The sequence below is a fragment of the Rhinoraja longicauda genome, chromosome 33, assembly GCF_053455715.1.
Source record: "Rhinoraja longicauda isolate Sanriku21f chromosome 33, sRhiLon1.1, whole genome shotgun sequence".
NCBI lineage: Eukaryota > Metazoa > Chordata > Chondrichthyes > Rajiformes > Arhynchobatidae > Rhinoraja > Rhinoraja longicauda.
The window spans coordinates 11,729,130-11,748,080 of NC_135985.1; the positions used below are offsets into that span (position 1 = coordinate 11,729,130).

Below are 18,951 nucleotides of genomic sequence, written 5' to 3' on the forward strand. Positions count from 1 at the left end.
AATAACTTTAAAAATATAACACCGATTTCAATAAAACTACTTGCATTACCATTAAAGCAATGACGGTGAGTAAGGTGGGCCTAAAATTGTCGCGCTATCGTGTACCGTTTTGGCTGTAGTTCGATCACAAATAAACAAACAAACGAGAGTTTTAGTATATAGATAGACGTGGGATTCATTTCACTGTGCTGCTTTACTCTAGTCTAGATCCACAGATGTGCCGAGGGCAGTTGGCCAAACTAATACCAACCGCGTGTGCGCTCTGGGTCACAGATACATGGCAAAGTTCATAGTAAAACCTCACTGCGAGTTTACAGAAGTATGGGGAGAAGGCAGGAATGGGGTACTGTTTGAGAATGATCAGCCATGATCACATTGAATGGCGGTGCTGGCTCGAAGGGCCGAATGGCCTCCTCCTGCACCAATTGTCTATTGTCTATTGTCTAAGTGACTGGCAACTGTCAGCTCTCTGGCCAATATGTTTTGGTCACATTCATCCTAATTCTAGAACATTATTTTGCACATCCAATTTTAAATGGAATAAAATCAAATCACACAAGCCATCTCCGCCTGGGCACTGAGGGAAAAGCAATTGAGTTGAGTCCAAATTATTCAAGCCCAGGCCTGACAGGCTAGTTGCTCTTTTGAGGACATGCCAGTGAGTGCACTGCATGACAAATATCTTGTTTGTCTTCCAGGCCAACAATGGACAGAGAAGAAGAATTAACTGCACAAGGCAGCAGCAGGGGCATCTTTATTTTCAACCACTGTTTTTAAGAGTGAGACTGTTTTATATTCATGTGGCTGATTCTTACGCCGTGTATGTGGAAACTTACAAGTTTACAATGCCTCATCGCAGACTGCACCCTTTAAAAATAATTCTGTGTTCTTCTTAAGTGCAACTCACTAATAACTGTGCTGTTCTGTAAATGATTTAGTCAATGCTGCAAAGGGAACGCAACACTCTATTGGCTGTCTGTGAAAGATATTTATTTTGAGCCACAGGAATTAAGATTCATCTCACTATAAAACTCCTTGGAGAAAAAAAAAACTGCACGGCAGCATTTCATGTCATCATCTTTCCAAGTGCCATTTTTATTGAGTTGAAACAAACCATTTATATCGATGGAACTCTGCAGCCGATCACTGCTCATTAATCCCAGTAGGTCTACATTGTCAAAGCAACTTGTAGCGGAGAAATATTGCACAATATTTACACATTTAACTACACAGTCTTTGCAATTAGCATGGTACAATACAGCAGTTAACGATTAACACTGAGAAAATAAGTACCAACTTCAAGAAATATTAACAGGTAATAAGATTTTTGTGAAACAGGATGAGGATTTCAATAATAAAATGCATTCTTCATCTGCAAAAAATTATAAATCTCAATCTCAGGAGACTATTTCTCAACAGTGGGTTAGCAGTCCTGGATTAGCAGATTCCACAGTGACTTGAAATGAAACTGAAGAGGTACCAAACCACTCTATGTATAATCTGTACGTCCAGTTATACTTCCAAGGAGCTGAGTTGAGGATTTTCCCCATTGTTAATGCAATTAGAATTTATTCCCCAAGGCTGGGCTGAATTCAAACCTAGGTAGAGCAGTTTGGTCTGAAGAAGGGTCTCGACCCGAAAGGTCACCTGTTCCTTTTCTCCAGAGATGTTGTCTGACCCGCTGAGTTACTACAGCTTTTTGTGTCTCTCTTCGAGCAGTTTAAAAGTCAGTTTGTGAAACCAATGTCCCTATTAACCGAATATTCAATCAATAGTGAACATTATACTTGGAGCAAATTAATCTATAAATGCATCAGATGATTTTACTTCATATTTATATTGTTATTGTAGATTTAGTATGTTATTTTATCAGTATTTGGCAGCCAGGTAGTACTTTTCACAAAGTGTCAAACTGACTGCAACTTCTAATTTCACCCAGTCGTATTGGCGAATATAAAAATTAATAAAGCTTCTGAGGTTGTTGGGAATAAATTCAATTCCATTTGAATTTACGTCACACATTCTTTATCTGAACATAACTCATCGGTGACACTTATATTTTCTCTGAATTCTTTTTGGTCACTTAATGTGGTCAGAGCAATTTTTAAAATTATTTTCCCTGCTTGCTGCACATTTGAAGATCTTCAATTTTGCTCTTCCCAAGAGATGGATGTTTAAAGGACAGAAGTTCGACACAAAACTCTGGGGTAACTAAGCGGGACAGTCAGCATCTCTGGAAAGAGGGAATAGGTGATGTTTCGGACATTTTGGTGACAGAGATGGTGCCTGTCCCGCAGAGTTACTCCAGCGTTTTGTGACGATCTTCAGTTTAAACCAGCATCAGCAGTTCCTTCCTGCACACACTGCTTGAAGGACAGGACAGCAGGAGAGTCAGAAACAATTATAATGCATTGACAGCTGGTGAAGTTGGGGGCAGACATGTGTCAGAATCCAGTGGTTAACAGAGGAAGAGCTTCATTGGGCATATGAGCCCCAAGACAACTCCATCACCATCTGAAGGGCAAGGTCTGCCCACCAGATCCAACTGTTCTGGCATCTCATTTGGGGAATGAGAGCAGCGAGTGCAACAATGGGTCCCATTCTGGAAAATCCAGCACATTGAACCTCTTCACTCTTTGTCACGGAGGAATAAATCAACCGGAATCGTATTCCAGATCACTATTCAGTGACAGAGTCTGCAGCAAACATGATTTAAATACAAAAACTACTAGTGTTCAAGCAGAGTATTCCAGGATATCACCAGTGTCGGAAAGGAACAACGTGGACTCGTATGTATTTAGATTTAGATTTAGAGATACAGCGCGGAAACAGGCCCTTCGGCCCACCGAGTCCACGCCACCCAGCGATCCCCGCACATTAACACTATCCTACACACACGAGGGACAATTTTTACATTTACCCAGTCAATTAACCTACATACCTGTACGTCTTTGGAGTGTGGGAGGAAACCGAAGATCTCGGAGAAAATCCACGCAGGTCACGGGGAGAACGTACAAACTCCGTACAGACGGCGCCCATAGTCAGGATCGAACCTGAGTCTCCGGCGCTGGATTCGCTGTAAGGCAGCAACTCTACCGCTGCGCCACTAGTGCAGGTCTTAAAAGCACTGGAGAAGTGTCCTAAAAAAATTCATTCGAGGATGCAGATCCTTCAATAAAATAGCTAGATAAATGTGATTTATCTAAAAAAAAAGTAGGCTGCATTGATCCTGGACAATAAACCATATTTTTTTAAATCTTTGAACCTTTCTGGGTTGCATAACCTCAATAGCGTCATTCAGCGTAATTGGCAAAACTTAAGATAAATGTCACCAAATCTAAAGGTAATGAAACACATTTCGCTTGTTCCGTACTTCGATAATTAAGTTCAGACTTATTTTCTGGTTAAAGTTTGGTACTCAATAAATGTAAGCAGTGCGTGAAGTTATAAAATATATAATTCAGTTGCGCAACCTTGGTCAGCCGGGGCTAATCAGGCCGAAGGGTCCATACCCGTGCTGTATAACTATGAATCTATGAAAACAAACAACTGGCCAGAGAAATGGCAACTAAAGCAAGATCTTCTGCCAAATCAATTAGAAAAGCATACAATCACTTCCTTAGATTTGCAAAGGAAACCTGAACAATGTGGATGAGTAATGCACATGCTTTAATCTTTGCAAAAACAATATTCACTGTAATACAATAGCTACTTTTAATCCAAGTGTACTTGACTTTCGACCCTGTAAAATGTTCCTTTTATTGTGTTACAAGAGGGTATTTTTGGTCACATTGTACATTTTATATGTGACCCGAGGAAAACATCTAACTGTTCCACAATGAACACAAAGCAAATTTGCATTAGAGATGTTGGCAAAAAGCCACTAGGTTGATCTAAAATTAAATCCGCATTAAAGGTGAAAGGAGAACAGTTTCCAGAGCTTTTGAAACATCCAGCAACCAAGGATAATTGTATTTGATCAATGCAGATACCAGGTTAGAGAATGGACCATCTTCACATTCGACAAGATAGACCCAAAATGCTGGAGTAACTCAGCAGGACAGGCAGCATCTCTGGAGAGAAGGAATGGGTGACGTTTTGGGTTGAGACCCTGCTTCAGACTTCTCAATCCAAAATGTAACCCATTCCTTCTCTCCAGAGATGCTGCCTGTCCTGCTGAGTTACTCCAGCATTTTGTGTCTATCTTTGGTTTAAACCAGCATCAGCAGATCCTTCCCACACATTCGACAAACTGCTAACACTAAAAATAACCGGCCATGCTGCTAATTATATTTCAATACTGAATTACATTTCTTCCCAGGGTGAAAATGCCAAAGACGAGAGAGCGCTTTAAGGTGAGAAGGGCAAATTTAAAGATATGTGGGGGAATTTTTTTTTAAACACAGAGAGTGATGGGTGGCTGTTATGTGCCACTGGGGGGGGTGGTGATGGAGGGAGACATGATAGTGGCATTGAAGGGGCGTTTAGATAGGCACGTGGATATGCAGGGAATGGAGAGACATGGATCATGTGCAGGCAGAGGAGATTAATTTAACTTGGTGTCATGTTCCGCACAGACATTGTGGGCTAAAGGATCTGTTCCTCTGCTGTACCGTTCTATGTTTTGTGTTGTATTTCATTAAACATTCACCAAACTGTACATGTGGATCCAAGGAACTGCAGATGCTGGTTTACAAACAGAAGACAAAATTGCTGGGTTAACTAACTCAGTGAGTCAGACAGCATTTCTGCAGAATATGGATGGGTGATGTTTCGTGTCAGAACCCTTCTTCTGGCAAAAAAAGTCCCGACCCGAAACGCCCCATATCCACGTTCTCTGGAGATGCTGCTTGACCCGTTCAGTTACTCCAGCAATTTGTGTCTTTTAAAAAAATTTTAAAACTGTATAATTTAGTTGGAAATCTACATTTTATACTTAAAATGTAAAGAACTTTTCTACATAATATTATTTCTGCAAGAGGTTATTTGGGATCACCTCTGCCATTTTATACCTTAAAACCATTCACTCCACTGAAGATTTGTCATAACGCATGCTGTAGCCATAACGCATAAGCCAGGTGTACGAATCAGGATCAGAAGCAGTAATCCAATCTCAAAGATCAGTTATGAAAAACATCAGCCAAGAGTCAGAGTCATATTGCATGGAAACAGGCCCTTTGGCCCAACTTCCCCTGCTGACCAAAATGCCCCATCGACACTCGTCTCACCTGCCTGCGTTTGGCCCATATCCCTCCAAACCTTTTCTCTCTGTGTCACTGTCCAAATTTATTTAAAATGTTGTTTATAGTACCTGCCTCAACTCCCTCTTTGGGCAGTTCGGTCCCTCTGTGTAAAACGTACACACATCCTGCTCAAAAGGTTTTCATTCTTTGGTATCAGATACAGTTATAAATGTGCAATCTTTGGTCTGTTTTTTAAATAGTTAAGATTATATGTGTGATGCAAAACAATTATACATTTTTGGACTCGCTTAAAAACAAATGGTTTAATACCAACGTCAATTACTGGTGAAAGTGCATACAAGAATTTAAGACCAAGCATGCCAGTGCTGTAAGGGACATGATGGCAGAAGACAATGGGACTGGACATTGAGATGCAATTCAATTCCTGTTTTATAACATACAATCTTATTTTTATTTAATATTTCAACAAACTTTCATGAATTTGAGAAGCCAGGAGAAAGGGGTGGTTGCAATGCAGGAACTTCATTTATGTCACCTGAGATAGCAGGCGACAAACTGTGGTAAAACCAGATCAATAATTGTACAAGGCAGCAGTCAGGTGTGGCAACGTTTAGAGCCATGGTGAATATTTATAATGAGAATACAAGGAGATATATAATACAATGTTAGCACCAATGCCACCCTTTTAATATGCCGGTAGGTTGATCTAGGTCAACTGGGTTTGTATTCACAAACGTTTACTAGGGCAATATCTACTTGAAAGCTAGAAAATGCTGACGTGACAAGGATGCGTCACTCAATTGGCCATCAAGAATGACACACATAGGGCTGAGATATGGAGAAATGTTTTCACCCAGAGGATGACAATGAACCGGAAGTATTCTTTGCACTAAGGACTGCAGAAGCGAAGTCACTGAATAGATTTCTCAACGTAACAGGTCTTCAAGGGTCTGGGGAAGAGAGCAGGAATGTGGTTTTGAGGTGGGTGAACAGCCAGGAGCAAAAGCATCTACTCCTGCTCCTGTTTTACCCAACGGTACGTTTTGGGACTGATTTAATGAAATACAATCTAAACCTTAGTTCTGGATTGACTTCAGTCTTGGATTTACTTCAGCTGACTTGGACTGTTGTGGTCCTCTAGTGAAGTCCGAGGATCAATGCCCATGCCAATGACTGACCAGCAATAACATTTCAAAGCCAGGATCATTGGAGAGGAAACCGCAGATCATGTCGAGTTTATTGTCATATGCACAAGTGCAGTGAGGTACAATGAAAATCTTGCTTGCAAATCTTGGTCAACAGTTACACATTTCAGCAAAATTATCACCTCAACATGAAAGATCTTTGCCAGATTCCAAGCTAATTTCATTTTTGAAAACATCAATGATCTCATCACCTTGCCAACCCATCAAGCCTCCAAGATTAATTCAGCAGTGATAACTACAACATTAAATCTTAAACCCAGAAGTATGTTTTATAAATGATATATCTGTCCACCACAGGATGTCCAGTTCAGGGTCTGACACAATCATTCAAATGATAGGGTGCCGGTTATTTTGTTGGGAATGTTAAAATATTTAAAAAATGATTGCAACAGGAATAAAGATAAAGGCAATCTCATTCAAATTAATCCAAATAGAATCCCACCGTATCCCATGCAACAATAAAGCCAAAGTTGGTGTCGTCCATTCCTCACCTCTCTTAGCTGCATTGGTGTATATTTCATGACCTCCAGGGCACATATAAAGGGCATGCTACCCATTGATCTTCACCTACATCAAGCAGGAGCTGAGAGTTCGTGTACTCTGATTCAAGGTTTATTCACCGGAGAGCAACGTTGCATTGGCTAACATTGAGCAACATTGTTTTCCAAACCTCCGGAGAACAAAATTCTAACAGGGCAAGCAGGTGAATAGGAGATATAAATAGAAAATGCTCAATAAATCAGGTAGTATCCATGTTTTACATTACTTTAACAAAACATAATGCTTTACAGATGCTTCTAAATTGCCTTTAAATAGTCTAACTAGTCAACAAACTGGGGCCATGAACGGACTTCTCTCATCTCACCAACATCCTCTCGGTCCCTCTTCACTCAGATCCTCCCACTCATGCCCTTCTTTTGCACTAACCCCAGCCTCCTTTCACCAATCTTCTTCCCAACCTACTCCAGCTGCTCATCACCCATATGCTCTTCCTGTTGGTGCTCTCCACCCACTGTTCCCAACTGTCCATCCCACCTCACATTTTCGTTCCCATTCCCCACCTTCATTTCCAATCACATTCCATTGTCTGCAGCCCCTGGTTACCTTCAATCATGTCCCTGCCTCTTTCTCCACCCCTCTCCCCTCGATCTGACTCCATCCACCAATCTATCCCTCCTAACCTATCCACCCATCACCTGCCAGCTCTTGCCCCATCTCCCCCCCCCGCCCGCCCCACCCATTATCTCTTTATACTGACTATCTCCCCAACACTCTTTCAGTCCAGAGGAAGGATCTGCACCTGCAATATCGACTGTCCATTTACCTCCACAGATGCCGCCTGACCCGCTGAGTACCTCCAGTAGTTTAAAAAAAATAATTCTCAATCGTCATTGCAGCTGCATCTTTGCGAGGATTTCTGCTGCTCCGGTTTGGGTTTGTTAAACTGCAATTTATACTGGAGCACTGAGTGAAGGTTGTACACCAGTACTAACTCCTCAAGGCGATGTTGGACGGGTGGCTGCACATGCCAAGCTAATGACACCCATATCTCGGCATAGAAGAAAGTCATAGAACAATGGACTGTCAGCAATCGATTAAACCCTGAAGTATCTATTTGAGTAAAGAGGCACAATTAGCATGGATCTCCCAGCCATTCACTGCTATACATTTGCCCACAGGCAATTCGACTGTCTAGGATGGTCGTCTGTTATAGTAAGCACTGCTCTCGCAGTCAACCGTACCTTAAAGGCATGTAGATTATTTGTCTAAAACCTTTCAGGCAGATTCTATAACTGAAACATACTCGCGAATGATAACCAAATATAGCTGCAATTACCTTTGTTGTCTCAACACAGATTTGAAAATGCCTGTGACATATGCCTGCATATAACACTGGTGTAAGAAGGGACACTAAATCTCTTTAAATGCCTAATCCAAATTAAATTTAAAATTTGAAATCCACTCAAATTGAACAAAATACTGAAAATTAGCTGCAGATTAAGTTATCCAGCAAACTGTGCTCCAATGGTTTTTGTTTTCGATACAATTGACATAGTAACTTTCTGTAGTTTATAGCTCAAGACAAAATGCCTGTGAAAGAGTATACATTGCACATTGCTAACATGCTTTCCTTTTCATCTAGATCTGATCAAAAACAAATATTCACTTTGTAGCTTTCTTTTCCAAGTCTGTTCCTGAGCTACACTATTCTATGTTTTACATTCAGACTAATTCAGTTCGAAGTGACATCTCAGGTCCATGACTATAAGTGTATCTATGAATGCTTACAGAGTGTGTAAGAAAATAACTGCAGATGCTGGTACAAATCGAAGGTATTTATTCACAAAATGCTGGAGTAACTCAGCAGGTCAGGTAGCATCTCAGGAGAGAAGGAATGGGTGACGTTTCGGGTCGAGACCCTTCTTCAGACTGATGTCAGGGGGGCGGGACAAAGGAAGGATATAGGTGGAGACAGGAAGTTAGAGGGAGAACTGGGAAGGGGGAGGGGGGGGAAGAGAGGGACAGAGGAACTATCTAAAGTTGGAGAAGTCAATGTTCATACCGCCGGGGCTCAAGCGAAATATGAGGTGCTGTTCCCCCAATTTCCGGTGGACCTCACTATGGCACTGGAGGAGGCCCATAACAGAAAGGTCAGACTAGGAGTGGGAGTTGAAGTGCTCAGCCACCGGGAGATCAGGTTGGTTAAGGCGGACTGAGCGAAGGTGTTGAGCGAAACGATCGCCGAGTCTGCGTTTGGTGGCTGCATCTTCCCATCCCCTCCCCTTTCTGCGTTCCGCAGAGGCCGTTCCCTCCGTAACTCCCTGGTCCACTCGTCCCTTCCGACCCAAACTAACCCATGCCCGGGCACTTTCCCCTGCAACCGCAGGAGATGCAACACCTGTCCCTTTATCTCCCCCCTCAACTCCATCCAAGGACCCAAACAGTCTTTCCAGGTGAGAGAGAGGTTCACCTGCACCTCCTCCAACCTCATCTATTGTATCCGCTGCTCTAGATGTCAACTTCTTTACATCGGCGAAACCAAACGCAGGCTCGGCGATCGTTTCGCTCAACACCATCGCTCAGTCCGCCTTAACCAACCTGATCTCCTGGTGGCTGAGCACTTCAACTCCCCCTCCAATTCCTAGTCTGACCTTTCTGTCATGGGCCTCCTCCAGTGCCATAGTGAGGCCCACCGGAAATTGGAGGAACAGCACCTCATATTTCGCCTGGGCAGCTTGCAGCCCAGCGGTATGAACATTGACTTCTCCAACTTTAGATAGTTCCTCCGTCCCTCTCTTCCCCTCCCCCTTCCCAGTTCTCCCTCTAACTTCCTGTCTCCACCTATATCCTTCCTTTGTCCCGCCCCCCCTGACATCAGTCTGAAGAAGGGTCTCGACCCGAAACGTCACCCGTTCCTTCTCTCCTGAGATGCTGCCTGACCTGCTGAGTTACTCCAGCATTTTGTGAATAAATGTGTACAGAGTGATAGCTGCAACAGGTTTAAATCATAACACCCATCACCAGCATCACCAAAAATTAACTTTTCAATGTTAGTAAAAAATAAACAAAGACTGTTAAAAATAATCACATGAAGGTTCTTACTGCTCAGCCTGTCAAGCAGGCAGAACAATTCTACAATAAAGAACTGTGTAATATTAATTTTCTGTTGCACAATGCCGTTTTGTAATGCATTGTCAAAACAATGTTTCCTACCCCTGGTATTAAGATAGACTTAGACTACAATATGTTCCCAGATCTTCCAATTTAAATAACAGTGAAACACGATGCAAAGAGTAACCAATTTGAGGTGATGGGCAAATGTACAGTTAGTCCAAAAACATTCCATCTCTTCTAGTGGAGCCACACAGCTCCAGTAGATAATTAAACTCGCCCAAGCAAGTTATATCTTCCACATTTAGGACAGAGGTAAATCTCCTCACGGATGATTGCGATGCTCAAGACAGTTGAGAAAGTCAGTTAAAAGGCAAATATAATTGCAAGGAGAAATAAACTGTGAACGACCAGTTCCTCATGTGTTTTCCAGGAACTGCAATATCGGGATCAGAAGTATTGATCTGAAGAAATGTGAACGGGTGAGGATAAATCCAGCAATTACAGTCAGTGGCAGGGGCAGAATAATCAGGGACAGGATTAGCAGTCACTTCGAAAAATGTGGATTGATTATGAGACTGCATGGATGTATTACATTTGAAGTTCTCCAACTTCCGGTAGTTCCTCTGTCCCTCACTTTCCCCTCCCCCTTCCCAATTGTCCCACTGTCTTCCTGTCTCCTACGACATCCTATCTTTGTCCCGCCCCCGCCCCTGACATCCGTCTGAAGGGTCTCGACCCGAAACGTCACCCACTCCTTCGCTCCTGAGATGCTGCCTGACCCGCTGAGTTACTCCAGAATTTTGTGTCTACCCACATTTGTACAACTAACTTTTTAATGTAAATACAGAAAAAAATTATGTAGGAAAGTTGCTGAAGTAGTATATACGGACTTCTAAAAGGCATGACAAAATCCCAAATGATAACTTGGTGTCTGGTCTATACCCCTAGAGTAGTGTGGTGGAAAATTAGCAAAGGAATGTGATGGAAACAGTGGTCTCTCTGACTACAGAGCAATGGAGCCCTCCAAAGGTGAAACCTGGACAACTCCCGTTCTTAATTTCATAATTTGGGTACATAGGGTACAATTAATAAACCTGCAGATGATAAAAAACTTGAACGTTTAGTACACTGTGAGGATAGTAATAGAGTTCAAGGAAATAGAGTCAAGCTGATGGAATGGGCAGGTGAAGTTTAATGCTGAGAAATGTGAGCTGTTACAATTTGGAAGGTAGAATGAGAATTACGCATTTTCAAATGGATGCAATAATTCAAAAAGGAGGACGTGAGATCTCAGGATATACGTGCACCGCTTGTTGGAAGTGACAGGATAAATTAGGATAAATCTGGCTCCCCATCCCCCAGAGAATCCAGTACAAAATCCTCCTCATAACCTACAAAGCCCTCCATAACCTGGCCCCATCCTACCTGACCGACCTCCTCCACAGGCACACTCCCACCTGCACCCTCCGCTCTGCTGCTGCCAATCTCCTATCCCCCCACATCCGGACCAAACTCAGATCCTGGGGGGACAGGGCTTTCTCCATCGCTGCTCCCACCCTATGGAACTCACTACCCCAAACCGTTAGAGACTCCTCCACACTCATCACATTCAAAACATCGCTGAAGTCTCACCTGTTCAGTACTGCCTTCAACCACTGAAGGTCACCTCACCTTCTGTCTCCTTTCTCTGTTCGTTTACTTATTTACTTATTTATCTATTTATTCATTTCCCTATGTTCTCTAAATCTCTGTAAAGCGTCTTTGAGTATATGAAAAGCGCTATATAAATATAATGCATTATTATTATTATTATTAAAGTGCATAACGCACTGAGGACTGCAGACTTTATAAATAGGCACCACGAGAGTCCAAGAGTAAGTCAAGGAGAGCCTTTATGAAATATTGGTTTGAACAATATGAGGAGTGCTGTGTCCATTCCTGGGATTCACACTTTAGGAAAGACTTGAGAAGGTGCAGAAAAGCCTTACTGAAATAATAACACTGGCTAGGATTTTTGGCTTCATTGTCCTTTTGACCCTGTTTAATCAGTGGGTCAGTGAATTGCAGTTACTGTCAGTGTAAAGTGTTCCCGTCTTGAGCTTGCAACTTCATATTATGAAGCATTTATCTGTGGAATTCTCTGCCACATAAGGCAGTGGAGGCCAATTCACTGGATGCTTTCAAGAGAGAGTTAGATATAGCTCTTAGGGCTAACGGAATCAAGGGATATGGGGAAAAAGCAGGAACGGAGTACTGATTTTGGATGATCAGCCATGATGATATTGAATGGCAGTGCTGGCTTATGAAGGGCCAAATAGCCTACTCCTGCACCTATTTTTCTATGTTTCTATGTTTTATATGAAGGAAGGTAAGTTTCATCTTTGTCCTGAATGACTAACCCCTTGTGCCGATGTTTTGACACCCCAACCTGTCACCTCTATGCCCTGTAAGAATTCTGGTTCAATGAGATCACATCTAATTCTTCCAGAGAGAGAAACAATGGTCGGCATCTCTGGAGAACATGAATAGGTGATGTGTCGGGTTGGGACCCTTCTTCGTGTTCTCTAGAGATGCTGCCTGACCCATTAAGTGATTCCAGCACTTTGGGTCTTTTTTTTGTAAACTAGCATCTGCAATTCCTTGCTTCTACATTCTTCCAGAGAAAACTAGTCCAATTTGTTTAAGACAGCCCCCCCCCCCCCCCAAAACCTCACCCCCATTCCAGAAATCAAACTGGTGATGCTTAGTTGCAATTCCTTTCTCACAAGTATATGCTTTCTTGTGACAATCACAAAATTGCAGGTGCTTGAAATTTTAAATACAAACAAAAAAGGCTGGAAACACAGAGCAGATCAGACAGCATCCTTGGAAAGAGAAATGGCAGACCCCAAGATCCATTTCTTAACACCTAGCCTGGAACCTCCCTTCACATGAAGCTGCAAGTCTACAAGGGAAGACTTTACACTGACAGGCACTGCAATTCACTGATAATAAAAAAACATTGGAGCACCTGGGAATGGGGCTAATACACTGGGATTGATTAACAGATAGAAAGCAAAGTCAGCATCAGTGGTCACTTTATGGCGCAGATACTGCAACTGGATTTTACTCATTTATCAGGATCTAGATTCCCCCAGCAAGATCTGTATTTACTGCCTCTCTCCAACTGCCCTCGAGGCGAGAACCTGCTGGGCAATTGAGGAGCTGGGTCTGGAGATACGAACAGGATTTGGCAGATTCCCTCCCCTGAAGAATATTGGTGAACCAATTGGTCTTTACATCAATGCAATAATTTATCATTACTGGTTCTTTTTGCAAATTCCAGATTGTCAACAGAATTTAAATTCCATAGCTGTTGTCATGAGATTTTGAACATGTTTCTGAACTGTTTGCCCAGCAGTAATTTAACTGCCATGCACAAGAATAACATGGGTCAGTATAGCACAGGAACAGGCCCTTCTAGTCTGTACTGAAGATGACACCAAATTAAACCAACCCCTTCTGTTTGCACATGCTCCATATCCCTCCACTCTCTGTATATCCGCGTGCATCCTAATCAGATGTACAGCACTTTGGTCAACGTGGGTTGTTTTTAAATGTGCTATACAAATAAAATTGACTTGACTTGACTTGACTTGACTAAAAAGCCTCTTAAACACCACTATTGTTCCTGCCTCCACCACCACCCCTGGCGGCACTTTGTTGGCACCCACTGCTCTGTATAAAAAAGCTTGCTCTGATCATCTACTTCCAACTTTCTCATTCAGATCGTAAAGTTATAGAAACATAGAAAATAGGTGCAGGAGGAGGCCATTTGGCCCTTCGAGCCAGCACCGCCATTCATTGTGATCATGGCTGATCCAGTTATGCCCACTAGTCTTTGACATTTGCACTTGGGGAAAAGGTTCTGACTGTTTACCCTGTCTATACTTATCAAAATTTTATAAACTTCTATCAAGGCGGCACAACAGTAGAGCTGCTGCCTTACAGCACCAGAGACCCGGTACGACCGCTGGCTACGGCACCTGTATATACAGGTTTGTTTGTACGTTCTCTCTGTGCCCTCGTGGGTTTTCTCCTGGTAGTCCGGTTTCCTCCCACATTCCAAAGATGTACTGGTTTGTTGGCTTCAGTAAAAATGTAAGTTGTCCCAAGCGTGTCGGATAGTGCTAGTGTACGGGATGATCGCTGGTCAGCACACGGTCAGTGGGCCAAAGGGTGTTTCTGTGTTGTATCTCTAAAGTCTAAAGTAAAGGTCTCCCCTCAGCCTCTAACATTCCAGAGAAAACAATCATAGTTTGTCCATCCTCCCCATATGACTAATACCCTTTAATCCTGAGAGTATTAATTCTTCCCTCTCTGCTACTCCAGGGGTATCTTGAAGCCACTTGTCACCCTCAGATCATGGGGGTGGAGGAAGAGAAAGGGGGTCATTCTGTCCATTGTCCATATGCTGATATCAGGTACCTCAAGTACCCGAGGAATTGCCCCAAGGATATTTTAAGCGTCTCCTTGAGGAAAGGTGTCATCCTTTCACAAGGGAATCTCTGGCCCACGTGATTCATTCCTGACCTCGATGGCATTTCGAACGGGAATCACTGTTTACCAGCTGCAGGGAGACGAACCTACACTCTCCTTAACCCACCCAGGGACATTGACATTGACACCAGCCAAAGTCAGACAGCAACTGCTAACACTACACGGGCCAAGGACCAAGCAGTAGATCTTTTTTAAAAGCCTCAGCTAGTTACTTCCTGAAATGCCACCTTCTTATCCCGTTCAATAATGGCCCTCGCCCACCATTCACCAAGACCTCAGAGGGCATACTTAACCATTAAACCCCAAAGTTACCAATAATTAAATCGACATCCAGTTTTATTAAACATGTGGCTATTTTTTTGACAACTCCCATAAGTTTTTTTTCTCCCCAACACTAATGTTCAGAAGATTGATACAAAAAGCTAGAGTAACTGAGAGACACAAAAAGCTGGAGTAACTCAGCGAGACCCCTTCTTTAGATCTCGACCTGAAACGTCACCCATTCCTTCTCTCCTGAGATGCTGCCCGTCCCGCTGAGTTACTCTAGCAGTATGGGTCTATCTTCGGTTTAAATCAGCATCTGCAGTTCCTGCAAAGTTCAGGATTGTGGAGTGTTCTCTCCTCACCCCACTCCTCCCTCCGTACCTGGAATCCCAACATCTTCACCAGTCACCACCAACCTCCCCCTTGAACACCACATCTGAACGCGGGCGGCTTGCCTGTCGGGCGGTTTGTTTCTTCCTCTCGCTATTTACATTTTAGATTAAGTTTTAATGAAGCCGTATTTATATTGTGCCCGCTCCACATCTCCAAATTAATCCCCCAATAAAGGCAACGTGATGAAGTAACTCAGCGGGTCAGGCAGACATCATCTGCAATTCCTTACATCGTCTCCAAATTAGTCAAAAGTTCGCCAAGAGATCCCGGTCCTTTCAAAATATAAACTAGCGGAGGTTCCTTCCAATAAGTTAACATTGAATTCAATCTCACTGCCTTGAAAGATAGCGGAAAGGTCACTGAGTGAGGGAATCTGAGCCAATAACAAGCAAAGACCTTTATTCACAAAATGCTGGAGTAACTCAGCAGGTCAGGCAGCATCTCGGGAGAGAAGGGATGGGTCGAGACCCGAAACGTCACCCATTCCTTCTCTCCCGAGATGCTGCCTGACCTGCTGAGTTGCTCCAGCATTTTGTGAATAAATCGATTTGTAACAGCATCTGCAGTTATTTTCTTACACAAGCAAAGACCTTTCTGCATTAAGTTAAGAACCGAGTATATAAATGCAATGATTATTCCAAAACACTGTGCTCCTGTCTGTCTGTGTGTGTGCAGGACTCACCAGTGTCCGGACCACAGGCAGCGATAAGGCAGCAGCGGCTCCTCCCTCCCTCCCTCCCTCCCTCTCCCTCCCTGCCCGCCCGCCCGCAGTCTCAGCAGCGCCGGCAGCGACTAAACTCAAGCGAACTGTAGCAACAAGTTGCAGTGAACCAGGGCCGAGAGCTCCCCCTCTCTCTCTCTCTCCCTCCCTCCCGTGGGCAGGGAGGGAGGGAGGGAGGGGCGACTCTCTCTGCACCACTCACCTGCCCCCGTCTCACTCGTCTCAGAGGCAGCGCGTCCAAGGAGAGATACGAGAGCGCGTCCCATCGCCGGGAACGCGCGGGGCTGAGCTGCCGGGGGCGCGCGCGGGGTGCTTGACAGGTGGGGTGATTGGTGGGGGGGAGGAAGGTGGGGGGGAGGAAGGTAGGGGCGACGAGGGGGATTTAGGGGCGATGGGGGGAGGGTAGGGGAGATGGGGGAGGGTAGGGGGGAGGGTAGGGGGGATGGGGGGAGGGTAGGACCGATCGGGGGAGGGTAGGGGCGACATAGAGCCCTGAAGATCCAGGACTAGTTAGAAACATAGAAAATAGGTGCAAGATGAGGCCACTCAGCCCTTCAAGCCAGCACCACCATTCATTGTGATCATGGCTGATCATACACAATCAGTAACCCGTGCCTGCCTTCTCCTCATACTCCTTGATTTCGCTAGCCCCAAGAGCGCTATCGAATTCTCTTTAAAATTCATTCAGTGAATCGGCCTCCACTGCCTTCTGCAGCAGAGAATTCCACAAATTCACAACTCTGGGTGAAAAAGTTTTTTCTTATCTCATTTTAAAATCCCCCCCCCCCCCCCCTCATTTATTCTTAGACTGTGGCCCCTGGCTTTGGACTCCCCCAACATTGGGAACATTTTCCCTGCATTTAGCTTGTTCAGTCCTTTTATAATTTTATATGTTTCTACAAGATCCCCTCTCATCCTTCTAAACTCCAGTGAATACAAGCCCAGTCTTTCCAATTATGGCAGTCCCGCTATCCTGGGGATTAACCAAATGCTGGTTTAAACCGAAGATAGACACAAAATGCTGGAGTAACTCAGCGGGACAGGCAGCATCTCTGGAGAGAAGGAATGGGTAACGTTTTGGGACCCTTCTTCAGACTCTTGACCAAGTGCTTGATCAATGCTATTTGTTATATACATTAATTACTCAGATGTCAATATAGGGGATAATGATTAGTAAGTTTGGAGATGAGTTGAAAATTGGTATTCAAAGTGAGAATAGTCCAAGACCACAGAATGATATTGATCAGCTGGTAAATTAAGTAAGGCAACAGGTGATGGAATTGAATCCATGTAAGCATGAGGTGATGCGCTCTGCAAGTGCTTCCTTTCCTGCTGCTGTCAGGAAACTGAATTAGGTTCCATGCAGGTCAGATTTATGCCATCAATGGTCGAGCCCTATTGTTAACAGAAAAAATAGACATTGGTGTGCAAATACAAAGCTCCCTGAAAGAGGTGGCACAGGTAGACATGAGAGTGAAGAAACAATGCTTGACTTTATTAGCTGATGTGTAAAGGGAAGTTTTGATACAAGTTTATAAAATATTTTTCAGACCACAGTGGGAGTTCTGGGGGCAGTTCTGGTCACCACACCCTTGAAGGATGTGATTGTAATGGAGAGGGTGCAGAGGAGACACACCAGGGTCGAAGTTTTAGTTATGAGGAAAGGCTGGGTTAGTTTTCCTTGGAGTAAAGGCTGTGGGTAGAACCTGACACACGTATGCACAATCACAAGAGGCATCACTAGGGTATCAATCTTTTGCCATAACAGGTTATGTCTAAGACCAGTGTGCGTAGGTATAAGGCGAGTAAGAGGGTTAAAGGGGATTGAAGAATTGCTTTCATCCATAGTGTGGTTGTAATCTGGAACACACTGCCTGAAGACGATGGTTGCAGGTACCCTCACAGCATTTAAGAAACTTCTGGACAAGTAGTTGAATCGTCAAACCAAATGCTGATAATTGGGATTCGTTCAGATAGTTACTTGCTGGTGGCTGAGGAAGATGCAAAAATCTCCACCAGGGCTCTGCGTCCCATAATGTCCTAGGATATACCTGGTCAGGCCCTGGGGATTTATCCATCTTTGTGTGTTTCAAGATCTTCAGGTTGTACATTTGAAGCAAGCTTGGTGATCACTAGAGGCAGAGAGATCACATGAGATAGGTCCAGCATCAGAGGGGCTGAAGGAAAGTGAGAGAAGCGATAATAGACACAAAATGCTGAAGTAACTCAGTGGGTCAGGCAGCATCTCAAGAGAAAAGGAATAGGTGACATTTCGGGTCGGAGCCCGAATATTGTGTGGTGACTGTACCGGTGAATGGTTGGATAGGGAGTTAGACATGACACCATCAGTACTCTAATTCAGTTTCTTGACAGCAGCAGGAAAGGAAGCACTTGCAGTTGTTCTAATAAGCATGAAACAAAACCAGTAATGGCGGCTTCTTGCAGAAAATTTGCACTGAACAATACTTGCCCTGCTGCACTCATAGAATTTAGCATCCATTTAATAGGACTTATAATAATGAATGCAGCTTTGGCACATACTATATATGTGAAACGGTCACAGAAAAAACTGCAGTAAGTCTTTAAACAGGAGTCATATACTATATAAAGATGTGAATATTTTTCACCAGCATCTAATCATCCTGCTGTCAGAGTATAAATGTTACCCAGTCTCTGGGTTTGTGAGGATGAAGAATTACCAGTGTTTTATTGCAATGACAGATAATTAAATACAGCTTTAAACAACGCCAGGAATAATCAATTCGAATGCCATTTCAGTTATGCACTGTTAATTAAAATTTTAACTGGATGTCCCAAAGTGTTGTTTCTGGAGCTGTAAAACTTGTCTTGGACCATTTCCTACCTTCCAGACTGATACAACTTGATTGAAAGTGGTGCCTGAAGCCCTGAGATTTTTATATTCTCAGACTGTGGGTAGTTTAGTACTTTCATTGCACAACTCTGAACCAGAAGCTGTAATTTTGATAAATGTGAAGATCTGAGAACCTAA

At 43.5% G+C, this 18,951-nt stretch overlaps 1 protein-coding gene across 3 annotated transcripts in view; it reads right to left on the minus strand.

Moving 5' to 3' along the window:
• Positions 1 to 16,215, minus strand: part of cgnl1 (cingulin-like 1) — a 132,243-nt gene extending 116,028 nt beyond the window's left edge. For 2 of the 3 annotated variants that reach the window (XM_078427048.1, XM_078427044.1), the window contains exon 1: positions 15,903 to 15,986. The gene's annotated coding sequence lies outside the window, so the exon portion shown is untranslated. Of the gene's footprint in view, positions 1 to 15,902; positions 15,987 to 16,143 lie in introns of those variants that run through there. The other variant, XM_078427045.1, reaches the window with a different exon arrangement.
• Between the last annotated feature and the right edge of the window lie 2,736 nt (positions 16,216 to 18,951).